Genomic DNA, 18,258 nt, shown 5'->3' with positions numbered 1-18,258 from the left:
AAGGAAACAATTCCATTCACCATTGCAACGGAAAGAATAAAATACTTAGGAATATATCTACCTAAAGAAACTAAAGACCTATATATAGAAAACTATAAAACACTGGTGAAAGAAATCAAAGAGGACACTAATAGATGGAGAAATATACCATGTTCATGGATTGGAAGAATCAATATAGTGAAAATGAGTATACTACCCAAAGCAATTTATAGATTCAACGCAATCCCTATCAAGCTACCAACAGTATTCTTCACAGAGCTAGAACAAATAATTTCACAATTTGTATGGAAATACAAAAAACCTCGAATAGCCAAAGCGATCTTGAGAAAGAAGAATGGAACTGGAGGAATCAACCTACCTGACTTCAGGCTCTACTACAAAGCCACAGTTATCAAGACAGTATGGTACTGGCACAAAGACAGAAATATTGATCAATGGAATAAAATAGAAAGCCCAGAGATAAATCCACGCACATATGGACACCTTATCTTCGACAAAGGAGGCAAGAATATACAATGGATTAAAGACAATCTCTTTAACAAGTGGTGCTGGGAAATCTGGTCAACCACTTGTAAAAGAATGAAACTGGACCACTTTCTAACACCATACACAAAAATAAACTCAAAATGGATTAAAGATCTAAACGTAAGACCAGAAACTATAAAACTCCTAGAGGAGAACATAGGCAAAACACTCTCCGACATACATCACAGCAGGATCCTCTATGACCCACCTCCCAGAATATTGGAAATAAAAGCAAAAATAAACAAATGGGACCTAATTAACCTTAAAAGCTTCTGCACATCAAAGGAAACTATTAGCAAGGTGAAAAGACAGCCTTCAGAATGGGAGAAAATAATAGCAAATCAAGCAACCGACAAACAACTAATCTCAAAAATATACAAGCAACTCCTACAGCTCAACTCCAGAAAAATAAACGACCCAATCAAAAAATGGGCCAAAGAACTAAATAGACATTTCTCCAAAAAAGACATACAGATGGCTAACAAACACATGAAAAGATGCTCAACATCACTCATTATCAGAGAAATGCAAATCAAAACCACTATGAGGTACCATTTCACACCAGTCAGAATGGCTGCGATCCAAAAGTCTACAAATAATAAATGCTGGAGAGGGTGTGGAGAAAAGGGAACCCTCTTACACTGTTGGTGGGAATGCAAACTAGGACAGCCACTATGGAGAACAGTGTGGAGATTCCTTAAAAAACTGGAAATAGAACTGCCTTATGATCCAGCAAGCCCACTGCTGGGCATACACACTGAGGAAACCAGAAGGGAAAGAGACACGTGTACCCCAATGTTCATCGCAGCACTGTTTATAATAGCCAAGACATGGAAGCAACCTAGATGTCCATCAGCAGATGAATGGATAAGAAAGCTGTGGTACATATACACAATGGAGTATTACTCAGCCATTAAAAAGAATACATTTGAATCAGTTCTAATGAGGTGGATGAAACTGGAGCCTATTATACAGAGTGAAGTAAGCCAGAAGGAAAAACATAAATACAGTATACTAACGCACATATATGGAATTTAGAAAGATGGTAACAATAACCCGGTGTACGAGACAGCAAAAGAGACACTGATGTATAGAACAGTCTTATGGACTCTATGGGAGAGGGAGAGGGTGGGAAGATTTGGGAGAATGGCAATGAAACATGTAAAATATCATGTAGGAAACGAGTTGCCAGTCCAGGTTCGATGCACGATGCTGGATGCTTGGGGCTGGTGCACTGGGACGGCCCAGAGGGATGGTATGGGGAGGGAGGAGGGAGGAGGGTTCGGGATGGGGAACACATGTATACCTGTGGCGGATTCATTTTGATATTTGGCAAAACTAATACAATTATGTAAAGTTTAAAAATAAAATAAAATTGGAAAAAAAAAAAAAGCAGAATATAGAAAACAGTTCTTGCTAACTCCTCAAAAAAAAAAAAAAAATGTTGTGTACAAGTTACTTTACCTTTCTATTATATGCTTTCTATCATGTGAAAGAGAGAAAACTGTAAACCTATTTTGTATAATTCATTCATTAAGAGCCACGAATATAATATGAATGATTACAATTAAATGTGAAAATATAAAGCACATATGGTGTCAGTGTCATTTCAAGAACATTCTACACAATGATAATGAGCAGATAAAAAAATACATCTGGCAAAACAAAGGAAAACAATTTCCCACTATTATTGATATTTACATTAATGGGAAAAGAAAGTAAAAATACAGTCTAATCAATTATTTCATATTAACATACAAGAAACAATATTAAACAAATTCATGTTTAAATTTAAAAATGAAATTCACTTAAAAAGACATATTATTGTCAGTCATATAAAAGTTAACTTCACAAAGTTTTAGCCTGATTTCTGTGTGTGTGTAAAGAGTGAGCTGATCTTTCCTTCACTTAGACAGTTTCTAAATTTGCATAAGTATTTTAGAAAAATGTGCTTTCATTAATAAAAGTTGGATTCTACTACAAAAAGAAAAGAGTCTTGACAATGTCTGCTTGGGTGCATCTGGCAAGGGAGCCACAAATTTAACTTCTGAGCATTTCTAAGGCAATGTGGTTCTTGAATAGGACTTTTGTTGGAGAACATAAGTAGGCATAATGAGCAGCCAATCATGAATTTCTCTTCTTTCACAGTTAGGAAATAAAATAAAGAAAATATGCAATAATATTATACTGTTTTAATTGGACATATTTACATTCCTATAGTTCTAACTGAAATTTCTACCCTAGTGTGGATATATTCTACATATTAGTTATTCTCATTATTAGAGAGTTTATGAAGCCAAAGAAGGCTTAATTTTTCTTGGAAATCTTAAATTTTCTTACTTAAATATAGAATTCTTTATACTATGATGCCTCTCTCTTTTCACCAGTCAATTCTGCTTAAGCAGCTAAAATTTTGATTAGAAAACCTGTAGTCTACTGTTCTTGAGAACCAGAGACAAATCTAACAAAGGAGAGAGTCACTGAGGTGCAGTCCCAATTTTACACACTAGCTTGGCCTAAATGGCTGCTCCCTAAACCACACTTACATAAGGCAGGCCCCAAGTAGCACAAAGTTCAAAAACAGTTGAGATTTAACGTGTTAACCAATGCAAGAAACACAAAGCTTGCAGTTTTAGTTTAGACAGGTTAAGTTATAGCTTTTAAAAAGGTGGAGGTTGGAGGAGTAAATAAAAATTCTCAAAAAAATATACCAGAATCTAGATTGTCTACAATATGCCACTCAAAATGTCCAAGACACACTTTAAAGCAGATGGGTGTATGGAAAATCCAGGAAAATGCAATCCTTTCTCAAGTGAAATATAGTCAACAGAAACTTCAAGATGATCCAGATGGATGTTCCAGTTCAAGATGGAGCAGATGGACATGTGTTTATCTCCTCCAGCAAGAGTGTCAAAATCACAACTAACTGTTGAATAACCATTTACAGGAGGATGCAGGAATCTACCCCAAAAGGAAAAAAAAAAAAAAAAAACCCATGTCCAAAGACAAAGAAGAAGCTGCAGCCAGATGGTAGGAGAGGAACAATCATGATAGAATCAAATCCCATACCTTGGGAGGGTGACCCACAAAGTGGAAAACAATAATACCAAATAAGTTTTCCCATTATTGTGAAGGTTTGGAACCCCACATCAGGCTCTCTAGCCTAGGGATGTGACAAAGGGACTGGGAATCCCCAGGGAATCTGACCTTGAAGGCCAGAGGGATTTGATTACAAGACTTCCACAGCACTGGGAAAATTAGAGACTTCAGTCATGAAGGACACAAACAAAACTTTGTGTGCACCTAGACTCAGAGGAAAGGAGCAGAGACTCCACAGGAAACTAAGCCAAAACCACCTGCTAGTGTTGGAGGGTCCTCTGTGAAGCCATGGGGCAGCAGGGGCTCACCACAAGGACAGGGGAACCAGCAGCAGCTGTCTGGGAAGGTTGCCTTTGGTGTAAAACTTCTTGGAGTTTGCCATTAACCCAAGCATAAAGCCCCTAGATCCAAGAGCCAGGTCACCTCAAGGCAAAAACTACCAAGGAGGGAATGCAACCCTACCCATCAGCAGATAATTGTGTTAAAGCTCTATTGAGCAAGGCCCTGCCCACCAGAGCAAGACTCAGTATTTCCCACCACAAGTCCCCCCATTAGGAAGCTTACACAAGCCTCTTAGCCTCTTCCAACAGAAGGCAAACAAAAGAAACAACAGTCCCACAGTGAATAAAACAAAAACCACATTACAGAAAGTTAATCAGCAGGAAAAAGCAGAAAGTTACATCCAAGATGGAGGACAAGATAAAAATCCCAGGGAAAAAAAGAAAAACTAAATAAACTGGAGATAGGCAACCTTCTGAATGCAGACTACAAAAGACTAGCAAGGGGAGAAAAGAAAACCTTCCTAAGTACTCAATGCAAAGATACAGAGGAAAACAGTAGAATGGGAAAGACTAGAGATCTCTTCAAGAGAGACACCAAGGGAATATTTCATTCAAAGATGGGCACAATCAAGGACAAAAATGGTATGGACCTTGGCTGCCTTTCTCCACTGTCTTCTTTACTTTCTTCTTCCTTGGCCATCACTCCATCTGTCTAGACTCAATTATCTCTTTAGTGTACTACTACTACTAAGTCGCTTCAGTCGTGTCTGACTCTGTGCAACCCCATGGACTGCAGCCTACCAGGCTTCTCCGTCCGTGGGATTCTCCAGGCAAGAACACTGGAGTGGGTTGCCATTTCATTCTCCAATCTCTTTAATGTAGTGACTGTGAAATTGAAAACTCTAGATTGGTACTTCATTCAAGATATTTTTTTAAGGTCAAATATGCTACATATGCATTTGACATCAGAAGGCTATATAATTCATTTTATTAAGAAATATGCAATAAATTATTAAAAAGTCATTTTTTCATCTACCAGATTAATATTCCCAAAGTCTAGTCTTTAATATGTTCTCCCTTTACTCAGAAATCTTTGATGGTTTCCCACTGGGCATCAAGTCAAGCCCAATGTGTCTGGCATCACCATCTAAGACCTCGTTAAGAGATATGACAGGTTAGCTAACTTGATGCTTCTCCCACCACTTTTAGTGTGATTTCCAGTCAGAGCTTACAAAAGAAAGATTACATGCCTCAAATTTTCTGGCAGCTGAGGTCTCTGCATATAACTTAGCTTCAAGAAATAGACACCCTTTCAGGTCTTAGGATGAGAAAGTGGAACCATCAAATGGTAGGCACATAGATCTTCAGTAAGTTACAGATATAGCTGCATGTTTCAGTTGTCTAAGAGTGACTTCTGTCCAGTCAATTCCTATTTTTGGGGTACTGAGCTGTAGTGGCACCTCCTTTTCAATCATTCTCTTGCCCAATTATGTCAAACGAGGCAACGTTGCTTCTTACAGTGACCACAATGGTATTTTTTCCCTCACTAAGCCAATTTTGTAAAACAATTCTAAGACTATGTAGCAATTCTGAAAGCTCAGCTCAGAACACCTTCCCTAGACTTTCCAATGATGCTGTAAGATATGGATTCATCTGCTTAATTCCCTTTGGGTTTAAACTAGCTAAAGTGGCTGCATGGGCGCAGGAAGGCTGAGAGAAACTTCTCCACATTCAAGGTCAGGAGGGACAGCCCTGAGGAGATACCCCTTGTCCAAGGTAAGGAGCAGTAACGGCTGTGCTTTGCTGGGGCAGCCCTGAAGAGATAAACCATGACCAAGGTAAGAGAAATCCAAATAAGATGGTAGGTGTTGTGAGAGGGCATCAGAGGGCAGACACACTGAAACCATAATCACAGAAAACTAGCCAATCTGATCACACAGACGACAGCTTGTCTAACTCAATGAAACTAAGCCATGCCCTGTGGGGCCATCCAAGATGGACAGATTATGGTGAAGAGGTCTGACAGAATGTGGTCCACTGGAGAAGGGAATGGCAAACCACTTCAGTATTCTTGCCTTGAGAACCCCATGAACAGTATGAAAAGGCAGAATGATAGGATACTGAAAGAGGAACTCCCCAGGTCAGTAAGTGCCCAGTATGCTACTGGAGATCAGTGGAGAAATAACTCCAGAAAGAATGAAGGGATGGAGCCAAAGTAAAAACAATACCCCATTGTGGATATGACTGGTGACAGAAGCAAGGTCCAATGCTGTAAAGAGCAATATTGCATAGGAACTTGGAATGTCAGGTCTATGAATCAAGGCAAATTGGAAGTGGTCAAACAGGGGATGGCAAGAGTGAACATGAACATTCTAGGAATCAGCAAACTAAAATGGACTGGAATGGGTGAATTTAACTCAGATGACCATTATATCTACTACTGTGGGCAGGAATCCCTCAGAAGAAATGGAGCAGCCATTAAGTCAACAAAAGAATCTGAAATTCAGTACTTGGATGCAATCTCAAAAGCGACAGAATGATCTCTGTTCATTTCCAAGGCAAACCATTCAATATCACAGTTATCCAATCCTATGCCCCAACCAGTAATGCTGAAGAAGCTGAAGTTGAACAGTTCTATGAAGACCTACAAGACCTTTTAGAACTAACACCCAAAAAAGATGTCCTTTTCATTATAGTGGACTGGAATGCAAAAGTAGAAAGTCAAGAAACACCTGAGGTAACAGGCAAACATGGCCTTGGAGTACGGAATGATGTAGGGCAAAGGCTAATAGAGTTTTGCCAAGAGAAAGCACTGGTCATAGCAAACACCCTCTTCCAACAACAGAAGAGAAGACTACACATGGACATCACCAGATGGTCAACACTGAAATCAGATTGATTATATTCTTTGCAGCCAAAGATGGAGAAGCTCCATACAGTCAGCAAAAACAAGACTGGGAGCTGACTGTGGCTCAGATCATGAACTCCTTATTGCCAAATTTAGACTTAAATTGAAGAAAGTAGGGAAAACCACTAGACCATTCAGGTATGACCTAAATCAAATCCCTTATGATTATACAGTGGCAGTGAGAAATAGATTTAAGCGACTACATCTGATAGACAGAGCGCCTGATGAACTATGGACGGAGGTTTGTGACATTGTATAGGAAACAGGGATCAAGACCATCCCCAAGAAAAAGAAATGCAAAAAAGTAAAATGACTGTCTTAGGAGGCCTTACAAATAGCTGTGAAAAGAAGAGAAGCGAAAAGCAAAGGACAAAAGGAAAGATATAAACATCTGAATGCAGAGTTCCAAAGAATAGCAAGGAGAGATAAGAAACCCTTCCTCAGTGATCAATGCAAAGAAATAGAGGAAAACAAAACAAGGGAAAAGACTAGAGATCTCTTCAAGAAAATTAGAGATACCAAGGGAACATTTCATGCAAAGATGGGCTTGATAAAGGACAGAAATGGTATGGACCTAACAGAAGCAGAAGATATTAAGAAGAGGTGGCAAGAATACACAGAAGAACTGTACAAAAAAGATCTTCATGACCCAGATAATCATGATGGTGTGATCACTCACCTAGAGCCAGACATCCTGGAATGTGAAGTCAAGTGGGCCTTAGAAAGCATCACTATGAACAAAGCTGTGGAGGTGATGGAATTCCAGTTAAGCTATTTCAAATCCTCAAAGATGATGCTGTGAAAGTGCTGTACTCAATATGCCAGCAAATTTGGAAGACTCAGCAGTGGCCACAGGACTGGAAAAGGTCCATTTTCATTCTAATCCCAAAGAAAGGCAATGCCAAAGAATGCTCAAACTATGGCACAATTGCAACTCATCTCACACACTAGTAAAGTAATGCTCAAAATTCTCCAAGCCAGGCTTCAGCAATACGTGAACCGTGAACTACCAGATGTTCAAGCTGGTTTTAGAAAAGGCAGAGGAACCAGAGATCAAATTGCCAACATCCACTGGGTCATGGAAAAAGCAAGATCAGATCAGATCAAATCAGTTTCTCAGTCGTGTCCGACTCTTTGAGACCCCATGAATCGCAGCACACCAGGCCTCCCTGTCCATCACCAACTCCCGAAGTTCACCCAGACTCACGTCGATCGAGTCAGTGATGCCATCCAGCCATCTCACCCTCTGTCGTCCCCTTCTCCTCCTGCCCCCAATCCCTCCCAGCATCAGAGTCTTTTCCAATGAGTCCACTCTTCGCATGAGGTGGCCAAAGTACTGGAAAAAGCAAGAGAGTTCCAGAAAACATCTATTTCTGCTTTATTCACTATGCCAAAGCCTTTGACTGTGTGGATCACAAAAAACTGTGGAAAATTCTGAAAGAGATGGGAATACCAGACCACCTGACCTGCCTCTTGAGAAACCTATATGCAGGTCAGGAAGCAACAGTTAGAACTAGACATGGAACAACAGACTGGTTCCAAATAGAAAAAGGAATGCTTCAAGGCTGTATATTGTCACCCTGTTTATTTAACTTCTATGCAGAGTACATCATGAGAAATGCTGGGCTGGAAGAAGCACAATCAGAATCAAGTTTGCTGGGAGAAATATCAATAACCTCAGATATGCGGATGACACCACTTTTATGGCAGAAAGTGAAGAAGAACTAAAAAGCCTCTTGATGAAAGTGAAAGAGGAGAGTGAAAAAGTTGGCCTAAAGCTCAACATTCAGGAAACTAAGATCATGGCATCTGGTCTCATCACTTCATGGGAAATAGATGGGGAAACAGTGGAAGCAGTGTCAGACTTTATTTTTTGGGCTCCAAAATCACTGCAGATGGTGACTTAAAGACGCTTAATCCTTGGAAGGAGAGTTATGACCAACCTAGATAGCATATTCAAAAGCAGAGACATTACTTTGCCAACAAAGGTCCATCTAGTCAAGGCTATGGTTTTTCCAGTGGTCATGTATGGATGTGAGAGTTGGACTGTGAAGAAAGCTGAGCGCCAAAGTATTGATGCTTTTGAACTGTGGTGTTGGAGAAGACTCTTGAGAGTCCCTTGGACTGCAAGGAGATCCAACCAGTCCATTCTGAAGGAGATCAGCCCTGGGTGTTCTTTGGAAGCACTGATGCTGATGCTGAAACTCCAATATTTTGGCCACCTCATGCAAAGAGTTGACTCATTGGAAAAGACTCTGAAGTTGGGAGGGATTAGGGGCAGGAGGAGAAGGGCATGACAGAGGATGAGATGGCTGGGTGGTATCACTGACTTGATAGACATGAGTTTGAGTAAACTGCAGGTGTTGGTGATGGATAAGGAGGCCTGGTGTGCTGCGGTTCATGTGGTTGCAAAGAGTCAGACATGACTGAGCGACTGAAATGAACTGAACTGAACAGAGATAGAGTGGATTATACCATATACAACTGAATCCTGGCAAATAAACCCCCTCAAAATCTATAGCTAACCTACCCACAAGACCATATCCATTGTTACAAACTCATATATAACTCATATACCAGGAAAATTTAGCAACTTGTTATTCCTCTTTTTAGCTTTCTGATTCTATCTTTGCCCTTCTGCAATATCTTTGCTTCAACCATTCCTTCTAAATGTCTGGCTTAACTATCTTTCCCTCTGATTCCCATATATTCTAAAGCCCTCCATTCTTACAAAGCTTACCTCCTCCTTGTGTGTGGGCATGCTCAATCGCTTCAGTCATGTCCAACTCTGCGACCCTATGGACTGTAGCCTGACAGGATCCTCTGCCATGGGGATTCTCCAGGCAAGAATACTGAAGTGGGTGGCCATGCCCTCTTCCAAGGGATCTTCCTGACCAAGGGATCAAACCCACATCTCTTCTGTCTCCTGCATTGGCAGGTGGGTTCTTTATCATTAGCACCACCTGGGAAGTCCTACCTTCTCCTTAAAGCTTTATTAATATCCCCAGCCTGAATAGTATGTTTCTTTCAACTTTTCACAGTATTTTACTTGCAAATTATTTAACCCACTCAGTTACGTATGGTCTACACTTAACTGTGAATGTTTGAGGCCTTCCCAGGTACTGCAGTGGTAAAGAACCTGCCTGCCAATGCAGGAGACAGAGACACAAGAGATGTGGGTTTGATCCCTGGGTCAAGAAAATCCCCAGGAGTAGGAAATGGCAACTTGCTCCAGTATTCTTGCCTGGAAAATTCCATGGGCAAAGAAGTCTGGCAGGCTAAATTCCATGGGTCTCAGAGAGTCGGACATGAAGCTATAAATGTTTTAGAGGCAATAAAATCTAATTCTGATTGTATTACAATTTTTAAAATCACCTAACAAACCATACCACTTGTTTTGCCAAACAGTGCTCCACATGGCCCCAGGTAACTCAAGTCTTTTCCTCCAGGCTGAAGTCCTAGCAATAAATAACTTTGTCCTTCCTTCTATGTTTAATAGCAACTGGAAGAGCCATTGTAGCATCTGTATGAACACCTAATTAATAGTTTGAATTACTTGAATAACAGCTTTTCAACTCTGTGTGAAAGTTTCCCTAATCAAATAAATAGTTATCATAGAAATTACAAGTCAAAGATACTTCAGCTTACTATCCATTTCTTGCCTTTTTGGCTATTGGATGCTACATTCTTGATAATTATGCAGCAAACAGAAAAATGGGAGTTTAGTTGCAACATTGATAATCTGCAAAAATCGGAATTAATTTTTGCTGAGGGGTACAGTATTTCTGGTATAATAAATCTCTTTTTTCTTGAGTAATGTATTTTCTTGTTTAAGAAAAAGATGGGTTTGGGTTTGTTACTTTTGCTTGCAGAGAAAAAGGGAACCCACAACATGTTCTATAGTGACAAGTACTAAGAGTTGGACTGAATACCTTAGCTAGTCCATGACCAGAAATGGAGTGAATTGTGTCAAACTAGACTTGAATAAATATTTGGAGATTGAGTGCATGTGTGACTTTTTTTGTTGTTGTTTTTTTTTTTTTTTCTTTTAGTGAGGAATTTTCAAAGAATTAAATAGGCTAGTAAGGGAGATTTTAGGAAGCAAATATACTCATCAAAGCACAGCAATGAAGAGACTTTGATCTGCCTGGACACTGACTTGACCCTTCATCAGGATAAATCAATGCAGCAAAATAAATGATCATGGCTTTGATTCAGAACTAGTTTTGAAATGCCTGGAATGAAACAGATCAAATGAGAGAATCAAAGGAGATGAGGTCTGTGAAAGCACAAAGAACATTATCAAACACAACACAAATGTTTAAAAGTCTATAATTAAAATGAAACTAGGCTAGGAATGCCAGGGAAGCAGTTTCCAATTAGTTTCATTCTGTCACTAGCCAACATGATTTAACATTGGGCAAGATTCTGTGACAAGTCATCCTCTTTGGGAGTTTAGATGTGGCCCAATAATTTGATGAAGTTTTTTACATGAACCTTCATAGAAAGTGTTCTTCATTTATTTGTACATTTAAGAAACTTTCCTTATATCAAAGTAAACTTTTTTGTTCATTTGAAAATTCCTGTTTGGAGAGAACTTGGTTCAGACAGCAAAAGTATCAACACTTTCTTTTCACAAAAATAGTATTGATACCTGGGGCAATGTATGTTATGCAAAATATTCACTTTAGCAGCTGAAATGAGAATCCTCATTTTAATATAGTTTCCAGAGGCTTAGACCATGGTTTGAACTGTAATTACCTGCAGGGAAAAATTTAAAGATCAAAAATGTCCATTTGCTTCCTTAACCCAAATCTACTATTTTCTCTGTTGGAAACTGACTTTGATTTTTTCTGAAAAAAATATTTAAGTTTCAGTGTACTGCTTAGAATTGCTAAAGAAAGTAAGATAGTATACTCCTGCTGCTGCTAAGTCACTTCAGTCCTGTCCGACCTATGCGACCCATAAATGGTAGCCCACCAAGCTTCCCCATCCCTGGGATTCTCCAGGCAAGAACACTGGAGTGGGTTGCCATTTCCTTCTTCAATGGATGAAAGTAAAAAGTGAAAGTGGAGTCGCTCAGTGGTGTCCAACTCCCAGAAACCCCATGGACTGCAGCCTACCAGACTCCTCCATCCATGGGATTTTCCAGGCAAGAGTACTAGAGTGGGTGCCATTGCTTTCTCTGTATATAATGTTTTTCAAAATGCAGTGTTATCAAAACAATAGTTAATATATAGGAAAAATTACTGTTCTTGTGAATTAATGAGTAATTGAAACTCAAATTTTTTGGAATTCTTATTGTCTTATTGGAAAACATGCTTTCAAGTGAATTTTATTATTTATACAATATGTGAAGCTGAGAAATTTGGGTTTTGTTAGCTTTGGTGTACATCAATAGAATTTTACACTTACTTGTTTAAGGAGTGTCCCTGTGAACTCAAAATATTAATACTCCATGAAGCTCACCTAAAATATAGTTCAGATTGAAATACTTACATGTGAGTATATGATCTTATAATCTGAGTGGCTATAAGCCATTTGCTAGAAAAATAACTTTCTCTAAATCTGATTCTTATTCCACTACTGAATAAACCATCTCTAACCAAAACTGTGATAGAAGAAATAGGATGATGGAAATTAAATAAATCCTTTTTGAAAAACATTACTCTCCTTGATTAAACATGTCTTGCTTCCCCATTTATCTTGGTCTCCTTGATATTTGCTGGGTTAATCTTTTTCTTTTTGTAAATCATTCAGTTAGCTTTCTAACCTAAGATTTAAAAAAAAAAAAACTAGGTATAAAATACTAAGAGAAATATGACCTTCATATTTGTATGTTTCATTTACACCTTTTTCATGCTATGCCCTTGCAAAATCTATTAATTCTAAAATAATTTTTGAATTGTTAATAAAACTGTATTACTAAAGTACAGTTTTAGAACTCTAAGTTCTTTAACTAAAAAACCCTTTGGTGTGTATACCTCATTACTATGTGAAATTTATAGGTAATATAATAAGTAAACTATCAGAAAGTATAAAATAATGGTAAATTAAACTGGTAATTAAATAAACAACTGTGTTTTAGTTAAATGTATTTTATTAAGAGGTAGACAAAAATTTGAGAGAGAAAAAATGTAAAAATAAGAATAAAATTATTAGAGTGATGTAAAAAAAGAACTAGGTTGCTTTTACAATTATTGATATCTAGAAGCTATAATAAAAAAAATAGAAGATTCTTTACATGTATGCATAAAATTATTCTCCAAGCTAGGTTTCAACAGTATGTGAACCAAGGACTTCCAAATGTTCAAGCTGGATTTAGAAAAGGCAAAGGAACCAGAGACCAAATTACCAGCATCCACTGGATCACAGATAAAGCAAGAGAATTCCAGAAAAACATCTACTTCTGCTTCATTGACTAAGCTAAAGTCAATAAAGTCTTGGACTGTGTGGATCACAACAAACTGTGGAAAATTCTTAAAGAGATGGGAATACTAGACCACCTTACCTGCCCCCTGAGAAATCTGTATGCAGGTCAAGAAGCAACACCTAGAGATGGACATGGAACAACAGACTGGTTCCAAATTGGGAAAGGCATAGGTCAAGACTGTATACTGTCATCCTTCTTATTTAACTTATATGCAGAGCACATCATGCAAAATGCCAGACTAAATGAAGCACAAGTTGGAATCAAGATTGCCAGGAGAAATATCAATAACCTCAGATATGCAGATGATATTATCCTAATGGCAGGAAGGGAAAAGCTTTTAAAGAGCCTCTTGATGAAGGTGAAAGAGAAGAGTGAAAAAGTTGGCTTAGAACTCAACATTCAGAAAACTAAGATTATAGCATCTGGTCCCATCACTTCATGGCAAATAGATGGGGAAACAATGGAAACGGTGAAAGATTATTTTCTTGAGCTCCAGAATCACTGCAGATGGTGACTGCAACCATGAAATTAAAAAGTGCTTGCTCCTTGGAAGAAAAATAATGACCAACCTAGACAGCATATTCTGGGGAAGGCAATGGCAGCCCACTCCAGTACTCTTGCCTGGCAAATCCTGTGGACCGAGGAGCCTGGTAGGCTGCAGTCCATTGGGTCGCTAAGAGTCGGACACAACTGAGGGACTTCACTTTCACTTTTCACTTTCATGCATTGGAGAAGGAAATGGCAACCCACTCCAGTGTTCTTGCCTGGAGAATCCCAGGGACAGTGGAGCCTGGTGGGCTGCCGTCTATGGGGTTGCACAGAGTCGGACACGACTGAAGCGACTTAGCAGCAGACAGCATATTCAAAGGACATTACTTTGCTGACAAAGGTCCATATAGTCAAAGCTTTGGTTTTACCAACAGTCATGTATGGATGTGAGAGTTGGACCATAAAGAAAGCTGAGCACCAAAGAACTGATGCTTTTGAACTGTGGTATTGGAGAAGACTCTTGAGAGTCCCTTGGACAGCAAGGAGATCCAACCAGTCTATCTTAAAGGAAATCAGTCCTGAATACTCATTGGAAGGACTGATGCTGAAGCTGAAGCTCCAGTACTTTGGACAGTTGATGCAAAGACCTGACTCACTGAAAAAGACCCTGATGCTGGGAAAGATTAAGAGTGGGAGGATAAGAGGATGACAGATGATGAGATGGTTGGATGGCATCACTGACTCGATGGACATGAGTTTGAGCAAGCTCCGGGAATTGGTGATGGGCAGGGAAGCCTGGAGTACTGCAGTCCATGGGTCACAAAGAGTCAGACATGACTGAGTGACTGAACTGAGACCATTGTCAGGAAGGACTCTGTAGGTTCTAAAGTGATATTACAAGGCACCAAAATATTCACTATATTATGAAAATCAAAATATCATCCTGAGAGTTGATCCTTTCCTACTCATGGGCAGAAAAGTTTGAAAGTGAGAAAATTAAAAAGTCAACTTTAACATCAGGAAATCAAATACCCAAAAGCTTTTATTTTCTAGTAATGAACATTTCAAAGCTCAAGACCATTTAGTAGTAGTCTGCAATGATAGAAACATTTTAAATGCAGTATCTGTGACTCAAAACTCCTTATCTTACAGAAAGCGATAAACATATATATGGGTAAATCGAGGCAAAGAACTGTGATGTGTCAGTTGATCTGATAGATCTAACTACAAGCTGATCACCCTTGTGCATTTGTTTTACTAGCATTAGTTAGTAATCTCTAGCATACCATGGAAAACAAATGGTGAGGAAAGAGACTGGAATGGGAAAAAAATATCTATTAGGAATCTAGAGCAGAGAACTGGAGGATGAAATGGAGAGCAAACATGTGATGGGATAGGATGGAAAGGAAAGGAAAGGAAAGGCTGAGTGAATATAGAGACAAGTTATAAGAGATGGTGTCTTATCAGTTTGGCCTCCTCCCAAAGCAGGCCTGAGGAAGAATTTAGCTGTAAAGAGGAATGGGGAGGTAAAGCAGGAATGGGGGATATGCTTATGATCATGTTACAGAATTCACTTCCCAGTTGGTGCTAGTGGTAAAGAACCTGCCTGCCAATCCAAGAGACATAAGAGATGCCAGTTCAATTCCTAGGCCAGGAAGATCCCCCAGAGAAGGAAATGGCAATCCACTCCAGTATTCTTACCTGGAGAATCCCTTGGATAGAGGAGCCTGGCAGGCTCTGGTCCATAGGATCACAAAGAGTTAGACACTGAAGCTACTTAGCACGCACTCACAGGGGCACTCTAAGTAATGCAAACCCACCTTTAGAATTATTTCACTATAGGTGGAAAATGGAGCATTTACCATCAAATTCTGCCCTGTATTTGTTGAGGGTTAACCTCAAGAGAACTAAATAATTCTCTCCCGTTTCTATCTGTATTTGGCTTGGAGAAATTCCTTTGGCCCCTGAGAAAACCTCCAGGCAGAGGGTGCTTAATGTCAGCACTTTCAAAATGGTCCTCTGAAACAGCAGGGGAACTCAGAGTCAGGCAGAGGAATTTGGGGCAGGACATCAAGCTCTACTGGGCTTGCCTTGTGATTCAGCGGTAAAGAATTCACCTGCAGTGCAGGAGACATGTGTTCAATCTCTGAGTTTAAAACATTCTCCAGAGAAGGAAACATCCTCTGGAGAAGGAAACGGCAACCCACTGCAGTCTTCTTGCCTGAGAAATCCCATGGACAGAGGAGCCTGGCAACCTACAGTCTATGGGGTCACAAAAGAGTCAGACGTGACTTAACAGCTAAACACCACCAGCAATCAAGCCCTACTGAAGATGGAAAACGCGATGTTCTCCTTACTGGCAGCTGAAGTACATCATTATGTGTACCCTAGATTCCAGCTGATTGATAGCTCTCTTCAACAGACATGCTCCATGTGTTACGTATTCCTTTCCACCAGGATCCCTTTCCTTCTACTCTGCCAAGTGAGCCTCTACCATTGCTCATTTATTTAGGGAGATTGGGAAAGGCTCTTCTCATGCTCATCCACCATACAGCACTCTGCTTAAGGCCTTTTATTTTTTCTTCCATCCCAGTGGGGGGATGTCACCAGTGTAAAATAATAATAAAGACTATTCCCACAATAGCATATCTGAGTTATGCTTTGAACATGGTCAGTAATAGGCAAGAGAAAAGTTTATTTATCTTTCACCATGTGGTGGCTCAGACAGTAAAGAATCTGCCTGCAATGTGGGAGACCTGGGTTCAATCCCTGGGTTGGGAAGATCCTCTGGAGAAGGAAAAACTACCCACTCCAGTATTCTGGCCTGGAGAATTCCATGGACAGAGGAGCCTGGTGGGCTATAGTCCATTGAGTCACAAAGGGTTGGACATAACTGAGTGACTTTCACTTTCACGATGTTTCATCAGGAGAATTAGAAAGTTTTAAAAGGTGAGACCACATATATGGCATCCCATATTTGCCCTTGTCTGTCCAGTATAGAAGAGGATAATGGAGAGAGGGCAGAAGAGACCCAAGGAGCTTCAGTTAGTTCAGTCACTCAGTTGTGTCCAACTCTTTGCAACCCCGTGGACTGCAGCACACCAGGCTTCCCTGTCTCATCACCAACTTTTGGAGCCTACTCAAACTCATGTCCATCATATCGGTGATGCCATCCAACCATCTCATCCTCTGTCATCCCCTTCTCCTCCCACCTTCAAGCTTTCCCAGGATCAAGGTCTCTTCCAATGATTTGGTTCTTCGCATCAGGTGGCCAAAGTATTGGAGTTTCAGCTTCAACATCAGTACTTTCAGTGAATATTCAGGACTGATTTCCTTTAGGATAGACTGGTTGGATCTCCTTGCTGTCCAAGGGACTCTCGAGTCTTCTCCAACACCACAGTTCAAAAGCATCAATTCTTTGGTGCTCAGCTTTCTTTATGGTCCAACTCTCATATCCATACATGACTGTTGGAAAAACGATAGCTTTGACTAGACAGACCTTTGTCAGCAAAAGCAAAGACCTTTGTCTCTGCTTTTTAATATGCTGTCTAGATTGGTCATAGTTTTTCTTCCAAGGAGCAAGCACTTTTTAATTTCATGGCTGCAGTCACCATCTGCAGTGATTCTGGAACCCAAGAAAATAGTCTCTCACTGTTTCCATTGTTTCCCCATCTATTTGCCATGAAGTGATGGGAGATGCCATGATCTTAGTTTTCTGAATGTTGAGTTTTAAACCAACTTTTTCACTCTCCTCTTTCACTTTCATCAAGAGGCTCTTTAGTTCTTTTTCGCTTTCTGCCATGAGTCTGGTGTCATCTGCATATCTGAGGTTATTGATATTTCTCCCAGCAATCTTGATTTCAGCTTGTGCTTCATACAGCCCAACATTTCACATGATATACTCTGGATATTAGTTAAATAAGCAGGGTGACAATATATAACCTTGACAAAGTCCTTTTCTGATTTGGAACCAGTCTGTTGTTCCATGTCCAGTTCTAACTGTTGTCTCCTGACCTGCTTACAGATTTCTCAGGAGGCAGAGCAGGTGGTCTGGTTTTCCCATCTCTTTAAGAATATTCCACAGTTTGTTGTGATCCATACAGTCAAATGTTTTGGTGTAGTCAATAAAGCAAAAGTGGATGTTTTTTTAGAACTCTTGCTTTTTCAATGATCCAGCAGATGTTGGCAATTTGATCTCTGGTTCCTCTGCCTTTTCTAAGTCCAGCTTGAACATCTGAAAGTTCACATACTGTTGAAGCTTGGCTTGGAGAATTTTGAGCATTACTTTGCTAGCATGTGAGATGAGTGCAATTGTGTGGTAGTTTGAGCATTCTTTAGCATTACCTTTCTTTGACTTTCTTTAGGGAGCTTAGGGAAGAAGAAGAGAACACAAAGTGTGAAGGGAACTCATTGATGCTTATCCAAGATAGACCCTACATCATTACTGGAGACTTGATAGAGGTGGGAAAGGTACATTTTGCAGCTGACCCCGGACACTGCATGCATGAATTATTGTCTAGGAA

The sequence above is a fragment of the Bos grunniens genome, chromosome 4 (genome assembly GCF_055505025.1).
Source record: "Bos grunniens cultivar Pamir isolate PY7600 chromosome 4, Bosgru_T2T1.0, whole genome shotgun sequence".
NCBI lineage: Eukaryota > Metazoa > Chordata > Mammalia > Artiodactyla > Bovidae > Bos > Bos grunniens.
The sequence above is the reverse complement of the archived record's forward strand: the minus strand, read 5'-3'. Positions refer to the sequence as shown.